Source organism: Astyanax mexicanus, chromosome 17 (genome assembly GCF_023375975.1).
Source record: "Astyanax mexicanus isolate ESR-SI-001 chromosome 17, AstMex3_surface, whole genome shotgun sequence".
Classification (NCBI taxonomy): Eukaryota; Metazoa; Chordata; class Actinopteri; order Characiformes; family Acestrorhamphidae; genus Astyanax; species Astyanax mexicanus.
This window is the reverse complement of record NC_064424.1, coordinates 25167281-25182981: the sequence shown is the minus strand read 5'-3', so window position 1 is coordinate 25182981 and position 15701 is coordinate 25167281. Positions and strand designations below refer to the sequence as shown.

At 37.0% G+C, this 15701-nt stretch overlaps 1 protein-coding gene across 2 annotated transcripts in view; it reads right to left on the bottom strand.

Annotated features, from left to right (window-relative positions):
- The window catches only part of rpl35 (ribosomal protein L35), a 657733-nt gene extending 642620 nt beyond the window's left edge, over positions 1–15113 (bottom strand). Inside the window, exon 1 of one of the 2 annotated variants that reach the window (XM_049466275.1) lies at positions 15110–15113. The gene's annotated coding sequence lies outside the window, so the exon portion shown is untranslated. Of the gene's footprint in view, positions 1–15046; positions 15051–15109 lie in introns of those variants that run through there. The other variant, XM_049466276.1, reaches the window with a different exon arrangement.
- Between the last annotated feature and the right edge of the window lie 588 nt (positions 15114–15701).

The window sequence follows — 15701 nt, the reverse complement described above, 5'->3', positions numbered from 1 at the left end:
ACAACACCCAGCAATATGTTTGGAGGAGAAAAGGTGAGGCCTTTAATCCCAGGAACACCATGCCTACTGTCAAGCATGGTGGTGGTAGTATTATGCTCTGGGGATGTTTTGCTGCCAGTGGAACTGGTTCTTTGCAGAAAGTAAATGGGATAATGAAGAAGGAGGATTACCTCCAAATTCTGCAGGAAAACTTAAAACCATCAGCCCGAAGGTTGGGTCTTGGACGCAGTTGGGTGTTCCAACAAGACAATGACCCAAAACACACATCAAAAGTGGTAAAGGAATGGCTAAACCAGGCTAGAATTAAGGTTTTAGAATGGCCTTCCCAAAGTCCTGACTTAAACCCCATTGAGAACATGTGGACAGTGCTAAAGAAACGGGTTCATGCAAGAAAACCATCACATTTAGCTGAACTGCACCAATTCTGTCAAGAAGAGTGGTCAAACATTCGACCTGAAGCTTGCCAGGAGCTTGTGGATGGCTACCAAAAGCGCCTAGTTGCCGTGAAAATGGCCAAGGGACATGTAACCAAATACTAATGTTGCTGTATGTATATTTTTGACCCAGCAGATTTGGTGACATTTTCAGCAGACCCATAATAAATTTATGAAAGAACCAAATTTTATGACTGTTTTTTGTGACAAACATGTATGTGTTCCGATCACTCTATCACAGAAAAATAAGAGTTGTAGAACTTATTGAAAACTCAAGACAGCCATAACATTATGTTTTTTTACAAGTGTATGTAAACTTTTGACCACAACTGTATATACAGTGAGTCCTAGAAGTATTTGATCCCTTGCTGATTTTCTTCGTTGGCCCACTAATAAAGACATGATCATTCTATACTTTTAATGGTAGATGTATTCTTACATGGAGAGACAGAATATTAAAAAGAAAATCCAGAAAATAAATCTAAGGAATATATATTAATTGATTTGTATTTCATGGAGTGAAATAAGTATTTGATCCCTTAGTATTCATTAGCAGTTCTGGCTTTTACAGACCAGTTAGACACTCCCAATCAACTTGTTACCTGACCTGAAGCCACCTGTTCTCACTAATCACTTGTGTGAAAAACACCTGTCCACAGAATCAGACAGATCACACAGATTTCAAGTCTCCAACATGGGTAAAACCAAGCTGTCACAGGACCTCAGAGTCAGAATTGTTGACCTTCACAAAGCTGGAATGGGCTACAAAAAGATTAGTAAGGTGTTGGATGTGAAAGTAACAACTATTGGTGCAATTATCAGAAAGTTTAAAGAGTATAACATGACAATCAACAGACCTCGGCCCGGTGCTCCAAAGAAGATTTCGCCTCGTGGGGTGGCAATGATGCTGAGAACGGTCAGAAATCGTCCTGCAACCACTCGGCAGGAGTTAGCAAATGACCTGAAGGCAGCTGGGACCACAGTTTGCAAGGAAACAATTGGCAACACTTTGCGCAACAATGGATTCACATCCTGCAGTGCCCGAAAGGTACCCCTGCTGAAGAGAGCACATGTGGAGGCGCGCCTCAAGTATGCCAATGATCATTTGAAAGATGAACCCAGTTATTGGGAGAAGGTTTTGTGGTCAGACGAGACCAAAATTGAACTTTTTGGCCTCAACTCCACCTGCCATGTGTGGAGGAAGAAAAATGCTGCCTATGACCCCAAGAACACTGTGCCCACCGTCAAGCATGGAGGTGGAAGCATAATGTTTTGGGGGTGTTTCTCTGCCAAGGTTACAGGGCTACTTCACCGCATCACTGGGAAGATGGATGGAGCCATGTACCGCACAATCCTGAGGGACAACCTCCTCCCCTCTGCCAGGGATCTGAAAATGGGCCGTGGTTGGGTCTTCCAACATGATAACGACCCTAAACATACAGGAAAGGCAACAAAGGATTGGCTCAAGAAAAATCACATTAAGGTCATGGAGTGGCCCAGCCAGTCACCAGACCTCAATCCGATCGAAAATCTATGGAGGGAGCTGAAGGTCAGAGTTGCCAAGCAACAGCCCACCAACCTTCATGATTTAGAGAGGATCTGCAAAGAAGAGTGGGCCAAAATTCCCCCTGGTGTGTGTGCTAAACTTGTGGTTAACTACATAAACAAAGGCTTTGCCACTAAGTATTGAGTGTGTTTGGCAAGAGGGATCAAATACTTATTTTCCTCAATGAAATACAAATTAATTAAAATATATTCTTTAAAATTATGTTCTGGATTTTTGTCTTGATATTCTGTCTCTCCATGTTAGAATATATCTACCATTAAAAGTGCAGAAGGATAGTGTCTTTATTAGTGGGCAAACAAAGAAAATCAGCAAGGGATCAAATACTTCTTGGACTCACTGTATATATATCGATTCAATTTCTGTGATTAACTGTGATTAATTACATTTGTTTTTCAACATACAATTTTAGAGCAGACACCAGGGTTAAGAAACTCATTTCAACTAAGTATAGTACTAAATTCTGGCTATCCACAACATCCAGCTTCTAGCTAACTGGCGAGCTAAATTATTTTTCGTTATTTATTGCTTACAGTAATCCTGCAATCCAAAATTAATAAAAACAATTTGAAAATGAAATAGTTATTGGCTGATCAGGTACATCAAGTTAAACATATATAGTTTTTGTTTTCTCAAACCTTGACTATCTATCTAAACTAGCTAATTCTAAAGTTAAGGTAACAGACTGTCACAGGCTGTATTATATTAAACACACAGTGGGTTCAATCTGTGTGCTTTGATTCAGAGATGAGTCTTTGTAATCAGCTATCAGAAACAATATACATGTTTAGCTCTGTTACCTTTCTTTTAGAAAAATCGCCATATATCCATATATGTTTTAACATTAGCTCTGCAACCCACTGCAAGAACTCAAAAACCCTCAAAAATCTTCCCCAGCCAGGCAGGGTGGGGCATTTTACTAGCCCACTGCGCTCCGCAAAACCAGCAAGCTGATTGGCTATTTCTCCTGAAAGGCTGGACTTTATCCTTGAACTGGCTCCGTGATTAGAGATTTTCCATTTACACAGCGGTCAGTGTCTGTCTCCTCATTAATAATACAGCTCAGCTTAGCGAAATGATTCAGGGCTGCTGGAAAAAAGCCCAGGCCAGGCGACGCCCCTGGTTTGGTAGGATGTCTAAAAAAAGGAAAATGGACACAAGGGACTTCTTTAGACCTCAAAGTGCAAGGAACAAAGGAACATATTACAGCAAACCCTCTGAAAGTCCTTCCCTTCATCAGACGCTCAGACTCACTCCCCTCCTTCAAAAACAAACTCAAAACCCACATCAAAACACACACCTTTTACTGTGCCTTTTAGTGTTATTGAAAGCAGTGACAAATATATTTATATTTATCATTATTATTATAACTGTAGAACCTCAACGAAACAGAAATGTGTGTATTTAATGCCAAACAAATTTACTTTTTTGATTTTTTTTTTTTTTTTAAAACACCAACAGCAAAAGTTTGGGGGAAAAATACAGTAAAACCTTGGGTTACAAATGTGATTTTATACATCCATATCGTTGGCAAATAAATGGCACATAATAATCAAACTGAGTATTTTCCTCCGACTATAACCGTACCATCAGAATCTATGACTGTCGCACTGTAATATGTCACATATAAATATCAATATTATGTATTAAATATATTTTGCCAGGTGACACACAGTGGTGTTGGTGAAGGAGATACAGGAGTGGCTGGGGGAAGTAGAGCAGGAGAGGCTAAAGGAGATGGAGGAGCAGAGGCTGGAGGCTCACAGGTGAGAAAGAATAAAGATGTGTTCGACATTAGATTGAGCATTGTGAAAAAATGTTAGGGTTATGATAATCTGTATAACAATTTTGGATATTTTATTAAATTTCCCTTTCTTTTGTCAAAATAATTTTAATTTCTTTCTTTTTTTTTTACAAAAAAATCAGGTTATGTAAGGTTATGTTATGTTATGTAAATGAGGATGAAAATGAAAGCTTCTAGTTAAGCTTGTAGTTAAGCTGTAACATTGCTTTGAGGTCAATGCTTTAAATGATGATTGTAACCTGTGTTCTGCATTTAAACCTTATTCCTTTTTGGTTTTCAGATCCGCTGTTGCTCAGTCTATGGCAAAACCTGTGGCGCGTCTCACTGCAAAGATTGCTGCTCAAAGCACAGAAAAGCCTGCTGCCTAGAACACAGAGACCTTCCCTGTTTAGCTCATTCAGACACAAATGCAACCCAAAAAACTGACCACAGTGATTCTACTGTTTCCCATCTTGAATCACAAAGTCAACCCACTTCTGAAAGTCTTTGTGTCAGAATCAAAGGCTGCCCCTGTCTCTGTCACCAAACTTGTGACTGCAGCTGTCACAAAACCTAACTATCACTGATCCAGTTTTTTTTTTTTTTTTTTTACATCTACTTCACACCAAGCTGATTGCACTTCTGGGAAAGACTGTAGATGTCACATGCTTTGCATCTTCACTTTCCTCTTCTGTCACTGATTCATATTCTTTTGTTTTTATTGTCCTCTCTATTTGTATGAATTAAGAGTGTTTTTACACCTGTAGTTGGTTTCTCTGGTCCAGATCAGTTGATGAGTTTATTTCCTTGTTTATTTACTCCGTTTGGGTTTGGTTTCACACAGGCCTACATGCCCCAAATACACACCACTTTTTATGTTGGCACCATCTCAGCCTAATTTTAATTATATTTTATATTTTTATCATCTTGTTTTTTTTTTAAACTGTTTTTCACTTTGGCTCACACTTAAGACTTAAATGAACCTTAATCAGTTATAAATAAAACTTTCTGTACTTGATTTAACCTACTCCACTGTGCTAGCAATTTATTTGTCTTTTTTATTTTATTTATTTATCTTTATCAACAATAAGGTTTGTCAGCTTGCTAATTCCTAATATTTGAGGAAATTATCTTTAAATGGTTTCATTCTGATATGGACACACGTCTGGTACAAGTGAGACAGAAAGAAAAGAGGAAAACAGTCGCTACCACAGAGGGAGGAGGGAAGAGAAAATGAAAGAGGTCTGAGTATTCTGAATATTTCAGTAGCTTTGAAAGGCAAATTTAATACATGTGGTTTAGGGATGTTAGCTGAGGCCACTGTGCCCTGCACATTTTTTTAGTATATTTTTTTTAGTTTTCTAACTAATATAATAGTGAAAAATAAAACATGGAAATATGTAAATATACAACAAACAGAAAAAAATTAGTTTAAGTTGAGTATATTTTTCTAATATGACATACAGTATAATATAATAAAAGTGTTTACCCCTTCATAATTTCTAAATTCTATGTATTTGTATCACTTTAAAATGTTTCAGATCAACACAGTAATTTAAATTTTAGTCAAAGACAAGACATATAAGCACAACATGAAGAGGTTCTTGAGTATGAACCACCTTTTTAGGGTCATGCTACAGCATCTCAATAAGATTCAGGTCAGGACTTTCACTAGGCCTTTCCAACATCTTTGTTTTACTTCAGCCATTCAGAGGTGGACTTGCTGGTGTGTTTTAGATCATTGTCCTGCTACAGAACCCAAGTTTGTTTCAGCTTGAGGTCACAAAGAGAGGGCCAGATATTCTCCTTCAGGACTTGTAGACTGGTAGACAGTGGAATTCATGGTTCCATTTATCACAGCCTTCCAGAACAAAAACAAAGTGAAGAATCTGGAGTGGCCTAGTCAAAGTCCTGATCTGAATCCTAATGAGATGCTGTGGCATGACCTTAAAAATGGCGGTTCATGCTTGAAATCCTACAATGTAGCAGAATTAAAACAAATCTGTAAAGAAGAGTGGAGCCAAAATTTCTCCACAACGCTCTAAAAGACTCATTGCAAGTTACCACAAACGCTTGAGTGCAGTTGTTGCTGCTAAGGGAAGCACAACCAGTTATTGGGATTATAGTCAAACACTTTTTTCACACAGGGCCATGCAGGTTTGGATTTTGGAAAACACACGAATCAAGTTTTGAGAAAATAAAACTATATATGTTAAACTTGCCCTGATGTACCTGATCAGCCAATAACTGTTTAATTTTCAAATTGTTCTTATTATTTTAGGATTGCAGGATTACTGTAAGCTATAATTAACGAAAATGTATTTAGCTAACCAGTTAGCTAGAAGCTGGATGTTGTGGATAACCAGAATTTAGTACTATACTTAGTTTAAATGAGTTTATTAGTCCTAAAATTGTTTTCCACCGGATCCAACTGATCAGATAATAAACTAATATATTTAACTATGCTGAGCCCCGGATTTTTACATACCCGGGCAACGCCCCTGATAATACACATCAAAAAACTGAAGCATAGCACTAATCATCCACTTCTTCCCCATCTATCCTCCTGTCACTTCCTCACAAACACAAATCGTGGCGCACCTGCAGGACAGGTGCTGTATTTACAATATAACGGATCATAACAAGTAAGTAAGTAGATGATGAATCATAAAACGAATGAATTATAGAACAGGGGTTGCCAACGCTGGTTTTTATATTACATGACTGATATTCTGCATCTAGAAATATTTTTTTGGGGGGCGGCGATAGTATGTTTGCATACACTTCAAAAAGTATGTAGTAGCACCCCTGCACATAAACACACACACACACACACATATATATATATATATATATATATATATATATATATATATATATATATATATATAGTACTGAAAATTTGTATATTACCTGTGTCCACTCTCTTAACTATAAACTTTACCATGAAATATGAATATTAAAATCTTTCAGAGATTTTTTTGGCATCCTGGACCAAGAATTTAGTTCTAGTGTTTTCTTTCCAAAAACTCAGCTGTCAATGTTCTCTTACCAAGCGCACTTTAAGGCATTTTCATGTTAATTTTTTTTTTAAACAGCTGTTTAGCCGTTATATGCAGTAATAATAAAAATATCATTTAAACTACTAAAAGTTATTGTACATGTTTAATTGTGTATAATAAATTAATATAAAGAGGTGACTGTTATTTAGGGAGGGAGAAGGTAAGAGAGGGATGTTGTAGAGATGGCAAATGTGTGTGTGTGTGTGGGAGGGGAATAGGGATACGTGGTAAGTTGTGCCATGAGACATCGTTTTTTTGGACATGCTATATTATCGAAACAGTTGTGTTTACACTCATTCTGTTTGTTTGGAGGAATGCACAACATCCTGAAATATTTGCAGATATATTAGTCCCCAACAAAACTACGATTGCCTTGATGTAGTTGTAAGATTGAGGAATGAATCTTCCACAGTTACTTAAAAACGCTAATACTGCAGGCGATGTAAATTCAGTTTTTTTTTATTACACATGAACAAGGCCATGTTATGTACAAATCTTCCACCAGAAACTCTCCAAAAAACACCTGACAAAAAAATACAGGGCCAGCAAATTATAAAAAACATTGGTCTCACCCAGTTTCCCCAGTTTCGTGTACAGTACACAGCTTCACAAATAGTCCAGCCACAACAGCTTGATGTATTTGTTCCTTCAAGATGTGGAGCAAACTTTTTTTTGTTTTTACCATTGGCAATCCTCCCCATAACAAAATGGCCACCCTCATCCCTTCCTGTCACTAGTTTTTTCACAATAAAAGTCTTAAGGTTAAAAACAGGAAGCAAAGCAAAACGTTCTTAAATGACATGTGAACATATTAGAAAATATAATCAAAAAATGTAAAAAAACAACAAAAAAAAAAACACTTTATATTAGACCAGTTATATTAGTCACTGATGAACTAGGCCTTTACATGTACATCAAAATGATGAACACAAACTTTACCCTTAGTGTTACCTAGTAGCCAAAATGAGGCTGATTAATGAGGCTAAGTATAATTTAGGGAAAGGAAAATAGCCCACCAAAATCACCAGTTCTCCTACTACATTCTTCTTATTTTTATTGTCTATAAAAAGACTTAATTAAAAACAGGCTGCATGGAGTGGGGAGTGAAAAATATATGAGATATGGGCTCATTAAATAGTTAAACAATGAATAAGATAACTTAATAGTAAATAAGGTCCATAATCATTCAGAGCAGAAATACTGTATATTAAAGCATATACGGTTCAAAAAAATTATAATTAGTTATTTTCTATTATTACCTCTTAATATATGCCTGAAAATGTAAATTAAAATATAGTGATTTTATATACTGTACACCAGTCAAGACACACAGTAAATAAAATGGATATATTGAAATTTCTGACTGAAAAAAACACAAAAAAAGGAATGCAACAACACTGAAAGACCTGTTTTTCCCGTTAGATTTCCCTTGTTCTTTTGCAATCACAAAACTTAGACAAGCACTAGTTTTCCACAAAAAAAGCAAAGAACAACCTTAAAAATAACTTTTTCACTACAATTTTCCATTCTTTCCGATCATCAAACACTTTAAACAAGCACAAGTTTCCCAGTATTCTGTAGTGACTACAGAGCCAATACATTAAGGCATGGGAGACGGAGGCCTTTCAAAGCACTGTCCCGGCACGTTTTACTTCTTCATGGTGACTGCTCAGAATATTCCAAAATCACAAAAAAACGCAAATCAACAACCCTGAAACCTATATTTTACCACAAACTAACACCAAAATACCTCAGAAAAAATCCTTCACGCTCAATTCCTTAATAATGAACCAAATTGAAAAATTCAAGGGCACCCCAATGCATCATGGGAAAGCTCCTATGTCACAGTGTCACATGACACTGTGTGGGTCAGTGTTTGTATATACAGGGGAAGGTACAAAGACCGACCAAGGACAAGAGACAAAGGAAGGCTTTATAGAACACAAGTGAAGTGGAAACACCTGGGGCTAGGGGGCGGAGCTACAAATTAGAAACACGTGGTGGAAAACTACTGACAGGAGACACAGAGGGGCACAGGTCACGTGGGAATAACACAGAGACATGAGACAAGACCAGGACGTGACAAGTGTCTTAGAACAACATTTGTGGAATTACATTTAATCACAAATAATATTTTTTTTCTGTATTCTGTTTATTATTAGTTACATCCATGTAAATGTCACTTTACAACCTAAACATGTTACTCCACATTACATTTACTGTTAGAAAACAATATGCGTGCAATGTCTGAATTATATACAAATGACAAAAACTAATCAGGTGTTAAAATAATATTACAGATTTGGTTGTTATTATTATTATTATTATTATTATTATTATTATTATTATTATTATTATTGGCATGTCAATTCTGTTGTATATTTACATTTTCACCACTCAGTTCTTACATATTCTACTGCATGTTAACACTGTTCTGCATATTCTAGAGCTTTCTCTGTTTAAAGGCACTTAATAAAGTAAGTGGTGGTATGATGTGTCTAATAAACTGCTGGATTTACATAATGATTGATTTAGGCTTCATAGGGGGCTAAAGGATTTTAACAGGTAAACTCAATAAAGGATTGTTCATCAGCTGATTATTTGGATCCAGTGGAAAACACAATTTAGAGGCAGTAATCAAGGTTAAGAAACTGCTTTAAACTACAAACATAAAGTACTGTACTAAATTCTGCTTATCCACAGCATTCAGCTTCTAGCTAACTAGTTTTTCGTTCATTATAACTTACAGTAAGTTCTGCAATCCTAAATTAATAAACACAGTTTGAAAATGAAATAGTCTAGTGATTAGCTGATCAGGTACATCAGGGCAAGCTGAACACTACATATATAGTTTATTTTTTCTTAAACCTTGACTCCCAATCTAGCTAATTCCTAAACTAGGCTAACTGAGTCACTAGCTGCATTTTATTAAGCAAAAAAGGTGGTGTAATCTGTGTGTTTTGATTCAAAGACGAGTCTCTTTAATCAGCTATCAGAAACAATCTCATCCCAGTTTACGTGGTTAGCTCTTGTTCCCTTTCTTTTAGAAATATCGTTGTATATCCATATGTGTTTTAAAATCAGCTGCTGCTTCATCCCGATCCCGCTGCCTAAACTCACAGTGAGAGGGGGCTTCCCCCCACCAGCACACTGACTCCTTCACGCGCCACAAGCCGAGAGGCTGAGAGGCAGAATTTTCCCCATTCACACAGCGGCCAGTGGCCTGTCTCCTCATTAATAGCACAGCACAGCTGAGCTGAGCGAAACGATGCCATTTTTGGGGGGGACAAATCCACCTGTTTCTAATATTTACCCTCCCCCCCAATCCTCCAATGCCAATACACAGAGCTTTGCAAATACACTGTTTTTCTGTGGTATTGTGCTTTTTGTGGCAGTCATACTCATGCATGGTACAAGTCAACCTGGTCCAAGTGCAAAGTAGGTGCCAAGTAACTCAGTAACAAAGTACTAATACCTTACTTAAGTTGTACATTTTTATCTACACTTTACTGGAGTAATTATTTTTCAGACCATGTTTTACTTCTGCTCCTACATTTTCACACAGTTATCTGTACTTTCTACTCCTTCCCCTCAATACTTCTATTAAAAAAACCTATCCAGATAAATATCTCCATCAGGATAGAGTGAATCTGATATTGGTTAGATAAAAAAGTATAAACAAATACTATCTTTTATACACGATCTGTCACACCTGTACACATCACGACCGCGCTCCAGCAAGAACATGCCTGATTTTTCAACATTAACATTTTAATATAATATTATAGTCAATATGGCTTTTAGAAAAATGTGTTTTGGGAAGGTTATTTTTTTCTAGTGCACTATAGGCCACTGTGGCACGACCTAAGCCTTTGTCCTTAATGGCTTCTTTTTCCCCCTTACATTATTTTTATGTTTATACTTTAAGTAAATTTGACACCAGAACTTTTACACTTGAGTTGATACTTCAACTTGCACAGAAATATTTAAACTCTAGTATCTATATGTCACACAAGACCAGACGGTACGATCCAAACGCAGGTTTAATTCATCCAATATCAGAAAAAAAACTGTGTGAGTAAAGAACAGACAGAGAACAGGTGAGCAGATTAAAACTGGGGAGAGAGCGACCTCCTGTGTCTAGGAGGTGAACTGCCAGGGTCGTGACACCATACTTCCACCTGAGTAATGAATGTGACTACTTTTGACACCTTTATCCCAGTGTAAGTTAAGCGTGTCTATTGGCAAGAACATGGTAATATGGTAAGTATCTCAATACAGGGGTTATAAATAAATATACCATGTTTTGCAATACTGTGAGCAGATTTTTAGGAAAATTGCCATAGTATAAAAACACTCAAATTTAGAAATCTAAATAAAAGAAAAGTTTACTTGTATTTAATCAGAACAGTGGGATATGAAGACCTAGTATAACACTGCTACCTAGTGGTCAGGCTGAATAAAAACATCTTGTGTACCAATAAGGAAAAATATAAAGCTTTTGGGTAAAACATATCATTCTAATGTTTATTAAAAACAGAATGAGGCCTAAAAAGAAAATAACACGGTACCTACTACAATCAAATATGGTGGAGGTTCAAATGAAATTTGGGATTGTTCATGCTCAAGACAATGAAATCTGAAAATTAAGAAGTAACAAATCCGTTTACTCATGTTGTCCAGCCCCAAGATAACATATGTAAGGGCAAAGATTGTAAAACCAGGCACAAGAACATAAGTTCAGCATGAAAGAATGTTTCTTATATTAATGCAAGGGCAAACAAAGTTCAGTTCCAACAACAACAACAGAGAGGATAAGACTAAGAAAAAAACATAGCTCTCTACAGGGCTCTTTTTAAGGTTGTCTCTAAAATATTAAAAAAATCATTGTAGCATGCACCGTGAATCAGGGACGAAAAAACAAAAAATGAGCATGTGTGGTGAGGAGTTACAGAGATAAAAGGTTCTTGTCTTCCTGTGTGGTAAGCAGGCAGTACGAATTTTAGTTTCATATTTAAAAACATGCTTTGCATACACACAATACTATTATAGTTGGATTAAAACACATCAGCTGTGCATGGTCTAGTGTGATCACTTTGAATAATTGACTTGAGACGTGTTTTATTAACAAATCATAAAGTAACAACATATTTAAAACTACTTCTATCAGTATCATGCATTCTTATAACTTCAGAAATACCCCAGCCAAAATGAAAACTGTTACGAAATGTAGATTCACAGCAAACAGTCATGGCCAACAGTGTTGGCACCCCTGAAACTATCTCTCCTAGAAAATGATTGCAATTACACGTTTTGAAGTATATAAGGGGTCATTCTCCAGCTGGACTACAGCAGCAAGTCGCTTGTAGCTGCAAGTCCATTGTAGATTTTGTTTTAGATCATTGTCTTGTTGGAAGATAAATCTCCATCCCAGTCTCAGGTCTTTTGCGGACTCCAACAGGTTTTCTTCCAGAATGGTCCTGTATTTGGCTCCATCAATCCTATCAATTTTAACCATCTTCCCTGTCCCTGCTGAGGAAAAGCAAGTCCAAACCATGATGCTGCCATCACCATGTTTTACATTGGGGATGGTGTGTTCAGGGTGATGAGCTGTGTTGCTTTTACGGCAAACATAATGTTGTGCATTGTGGCCAAAAATTTTTGGTTTCATCTGACCAGAGCACCTTCTTGTCCCACTACTACACAAAAAAATACAATTTCATATCTTTATGTTTGAAGCCTGAAATGTGGCAAAAGGCTGAAAAATTCAAGGGGCCTGTCTTTTGCAAGGCACTGTAGGTCCCAGTTTCAAAAAGCTGGGTTTTCATCCTACATCAGGGGTCTTCTAGCAGGACAATGACCCCAAATATACTTCAAAACGTGTAATTGCAGTCATTTTCTAGGAGAGATAGTTTCAGGGGTGCCAACACTGTTGGCCATGACTGTTTGCTGTGAATCTACATTTCATAACAGTTTTCATTTTGACTGGATATTTCTGAAGTTTAGAATGCATGATCCTGGTAGAAGTAGTTTTATATATGTTGTTACTGTATGATTTGTTATTGAAACACGTCTCAAGTCATTTATTCAAAGTGCTCACAAAGCCACTAGACCAGACCTGGGCATTGTACGGCCCGCGGGCCGTGAGATTGTTGGTAAATTATAAAGAAATAGTAAATCGGTCACGCTATCCGCACCAAAAACCTGTGTGCACGTCTAAACAGTGTATTACGGTAGCTGCGTGCACAGCGGAGCTGGAGGAGCAGAGGCACGCGCTTCTCCAGCAGAGACTGAAAATAGAATAGAAAATAGTTTTACACCTAAATAAAAATGATTTATCCAGATCTAATCAACTAATATACACCAGAAATACAACTACCTATCTGTAGATCAGTGTAACATTTTAGAAATGTTTGTCATATAAAATAAGCAAATCAAATGGTTATCAAATGATAACTGCTGAACATCGTGTAACATTGTTCATTGTATTTAATACGTATGTTTCCAGTAATAATACTAAAAAATAAGACAACATGAGTTTGGAGTCCTATAAAACAGAAAAATCAATGGGTTATTATATCGCACGACTAAATTCTTCTCTAAAGATCTCTTTCTCATGTAATACATTTCCAGTGATATTACTGTATCATTTTACAGTAATGGGATGCCAAACAAAAAAATATATCCAGTTGTTCACATAATACACTTGTTCATGCCCAAAACAGGCTAGTTTTCTCTCACTGAACACAAAAAAAGAACTGAGGTAGAAGAAATATACAAATGCATTTATTGCAAGTTACATGTTCATTGCATCACTGTAATGTTTCAAGTGATGCTGGTCTTTGATAAATGTCATCACATGTTTATTACATAATGAACCCACTTCTTTTTAATTTTGGAATAAATCAACTTAAAATAGACTAAAGTGAATAGAGCTAAATATTTAGTTGCAAATCCTTTGCCTTCAATAACTGCATCAAGCCTGTGACCCACTGACATCACTACGCTTTTACATTCTTCATTTGTGATGGTTTTCCAGGCAGTGTGTTTTGGGTCATTATCTTGCTGCAAGATGAAGGATCTCCCAATCCGTTTTGTTGCACATTTCTTCTTATTGACAGACAAAATGTTACTATAGACTAGAGTTTATTTTGCATACTTTCTTTCTCCAACCTTTAGCCTTTCCAACACACTGGTACAGATTCATCTTTCTCATAGGTTCTTAAGATTCTCTTGTCATAGGTCCATAATCAGTCCATAGGCTAGTCTCTGTACTTCATGGCAAACTCCAGCTTGCTCTTTCTCTTCTTTTTGTTGATAAGTGGTTCTCATCTTTTGGTGACGGTTCTGTACTTTTTTGATGAGGTTTTCTGTGAAGAGTAGAGTGTGATACTTTCACTCCTGCCCCAATTTGTTGCTGATGTCACCAACAATTGATTTAGGTTTTTCTTTGCAGCACTTACAATGTTTCTGTCATTAACTGCTGTGTTTTTCTATGGTCTACTACCTGTTCAACATCTGTTACTTCATACACCAGTGATGAGTTTCTTCTTCAGGTCTTTCCAAATTGGCTATAGCCATATTTTTACAATACATCGGATTGATTTTCCATTCTCAACAAGACAACTGAAAATGTGTGAATATTTTCATGTAGAGACCTGTAAATTATAGAAGTACAATACCCCTGTTTATCTCACTCATACCTCACACATCACTAAGGTGGAGCTAGTCCAGGAAACATGAGAATTTAGGGAACTGCTTATTTTTGTACTCCGCCTATGATACTGTCATTACACTTTCACTTGAGAAAACTGCAGCATTTTGTCTGTTGGATCTTCTGAGTTTAGATTCAAGAACAGTTCTGTCCTTTTCAGGAACCAAATATGATAGAACCACTTCTACAAAAACTTATTGACAAAAATAAGGGGAATATCTTCTTCATCTTTGTTGTCATCTGCCTTCTTTTGGCAGAAAAGTTTATTGAGGCTGATTTTGTGTGTCCTTGTGAAAAGGTCTATAGAGGACTTTTTTTCTGGATTTACCTTCTGATGCCTGCCTTTGTAGCATATGTTTCTGTGTTGTGCGTTCTAAACAACACGGATGAACTTGCTACACAAAGTAGGAGTTCTGATATGGAGTCTGGGAGATCTCGTGTAGAACTGTGTTTCCAGTTGGCAGAACGTGGAACATCTGATGTGGAGTCCCAGAGATCTCGTGTAGAACTGTGTTTCCAGTTGGCAGAACGTGGAACATCTGATGTGGAGTCCCAGAGATCTCGTGTAGAACTGTTTTTCCAGTTGGCTGAATGTGGAACATCTAATGTGGAGTCCCAGAGACCTCGTGTAGAACTGTTTTTCCAGTTGGCTGAAAGTGGAACATCTGATGTGGAGTCCGGAAGATCTCGTGTAGAACCGGGTATCCAGTTAGCAGAAAGTGGAACATCTGCAAGATCTGAGTTGGAGCCCGGGAGCTCTAATGAAGTACAGGAAACCCAACCTTTAATAAATAGGAATCACTCTGTAAGAAAGGAAATGTTAAAAAAAGTGTATATACTGCTAAAAGCTGCTGCCAATAATCCATATGGTCAGAGTTTTATGGCAGTTTTTGTATGGATAGTCTTGTTCTTGAGTGATGGAAGATATGTAGCTTGTTTTAACACCACACTACGTGGAGAACATGCTGTCAGCAGTACAAATGCTCTTTGGGAGTGGTGTGACACAAACCGGACCCTGACAGATAACCAGAATACAGCAGAGAAAGCATATTATGCATCTAAGGTAAGCTACTGATTACTGATTTACACATCAGTACAATCAGAACTGTTCTACTGATCCTAACATAATGAACATATTAAGCTG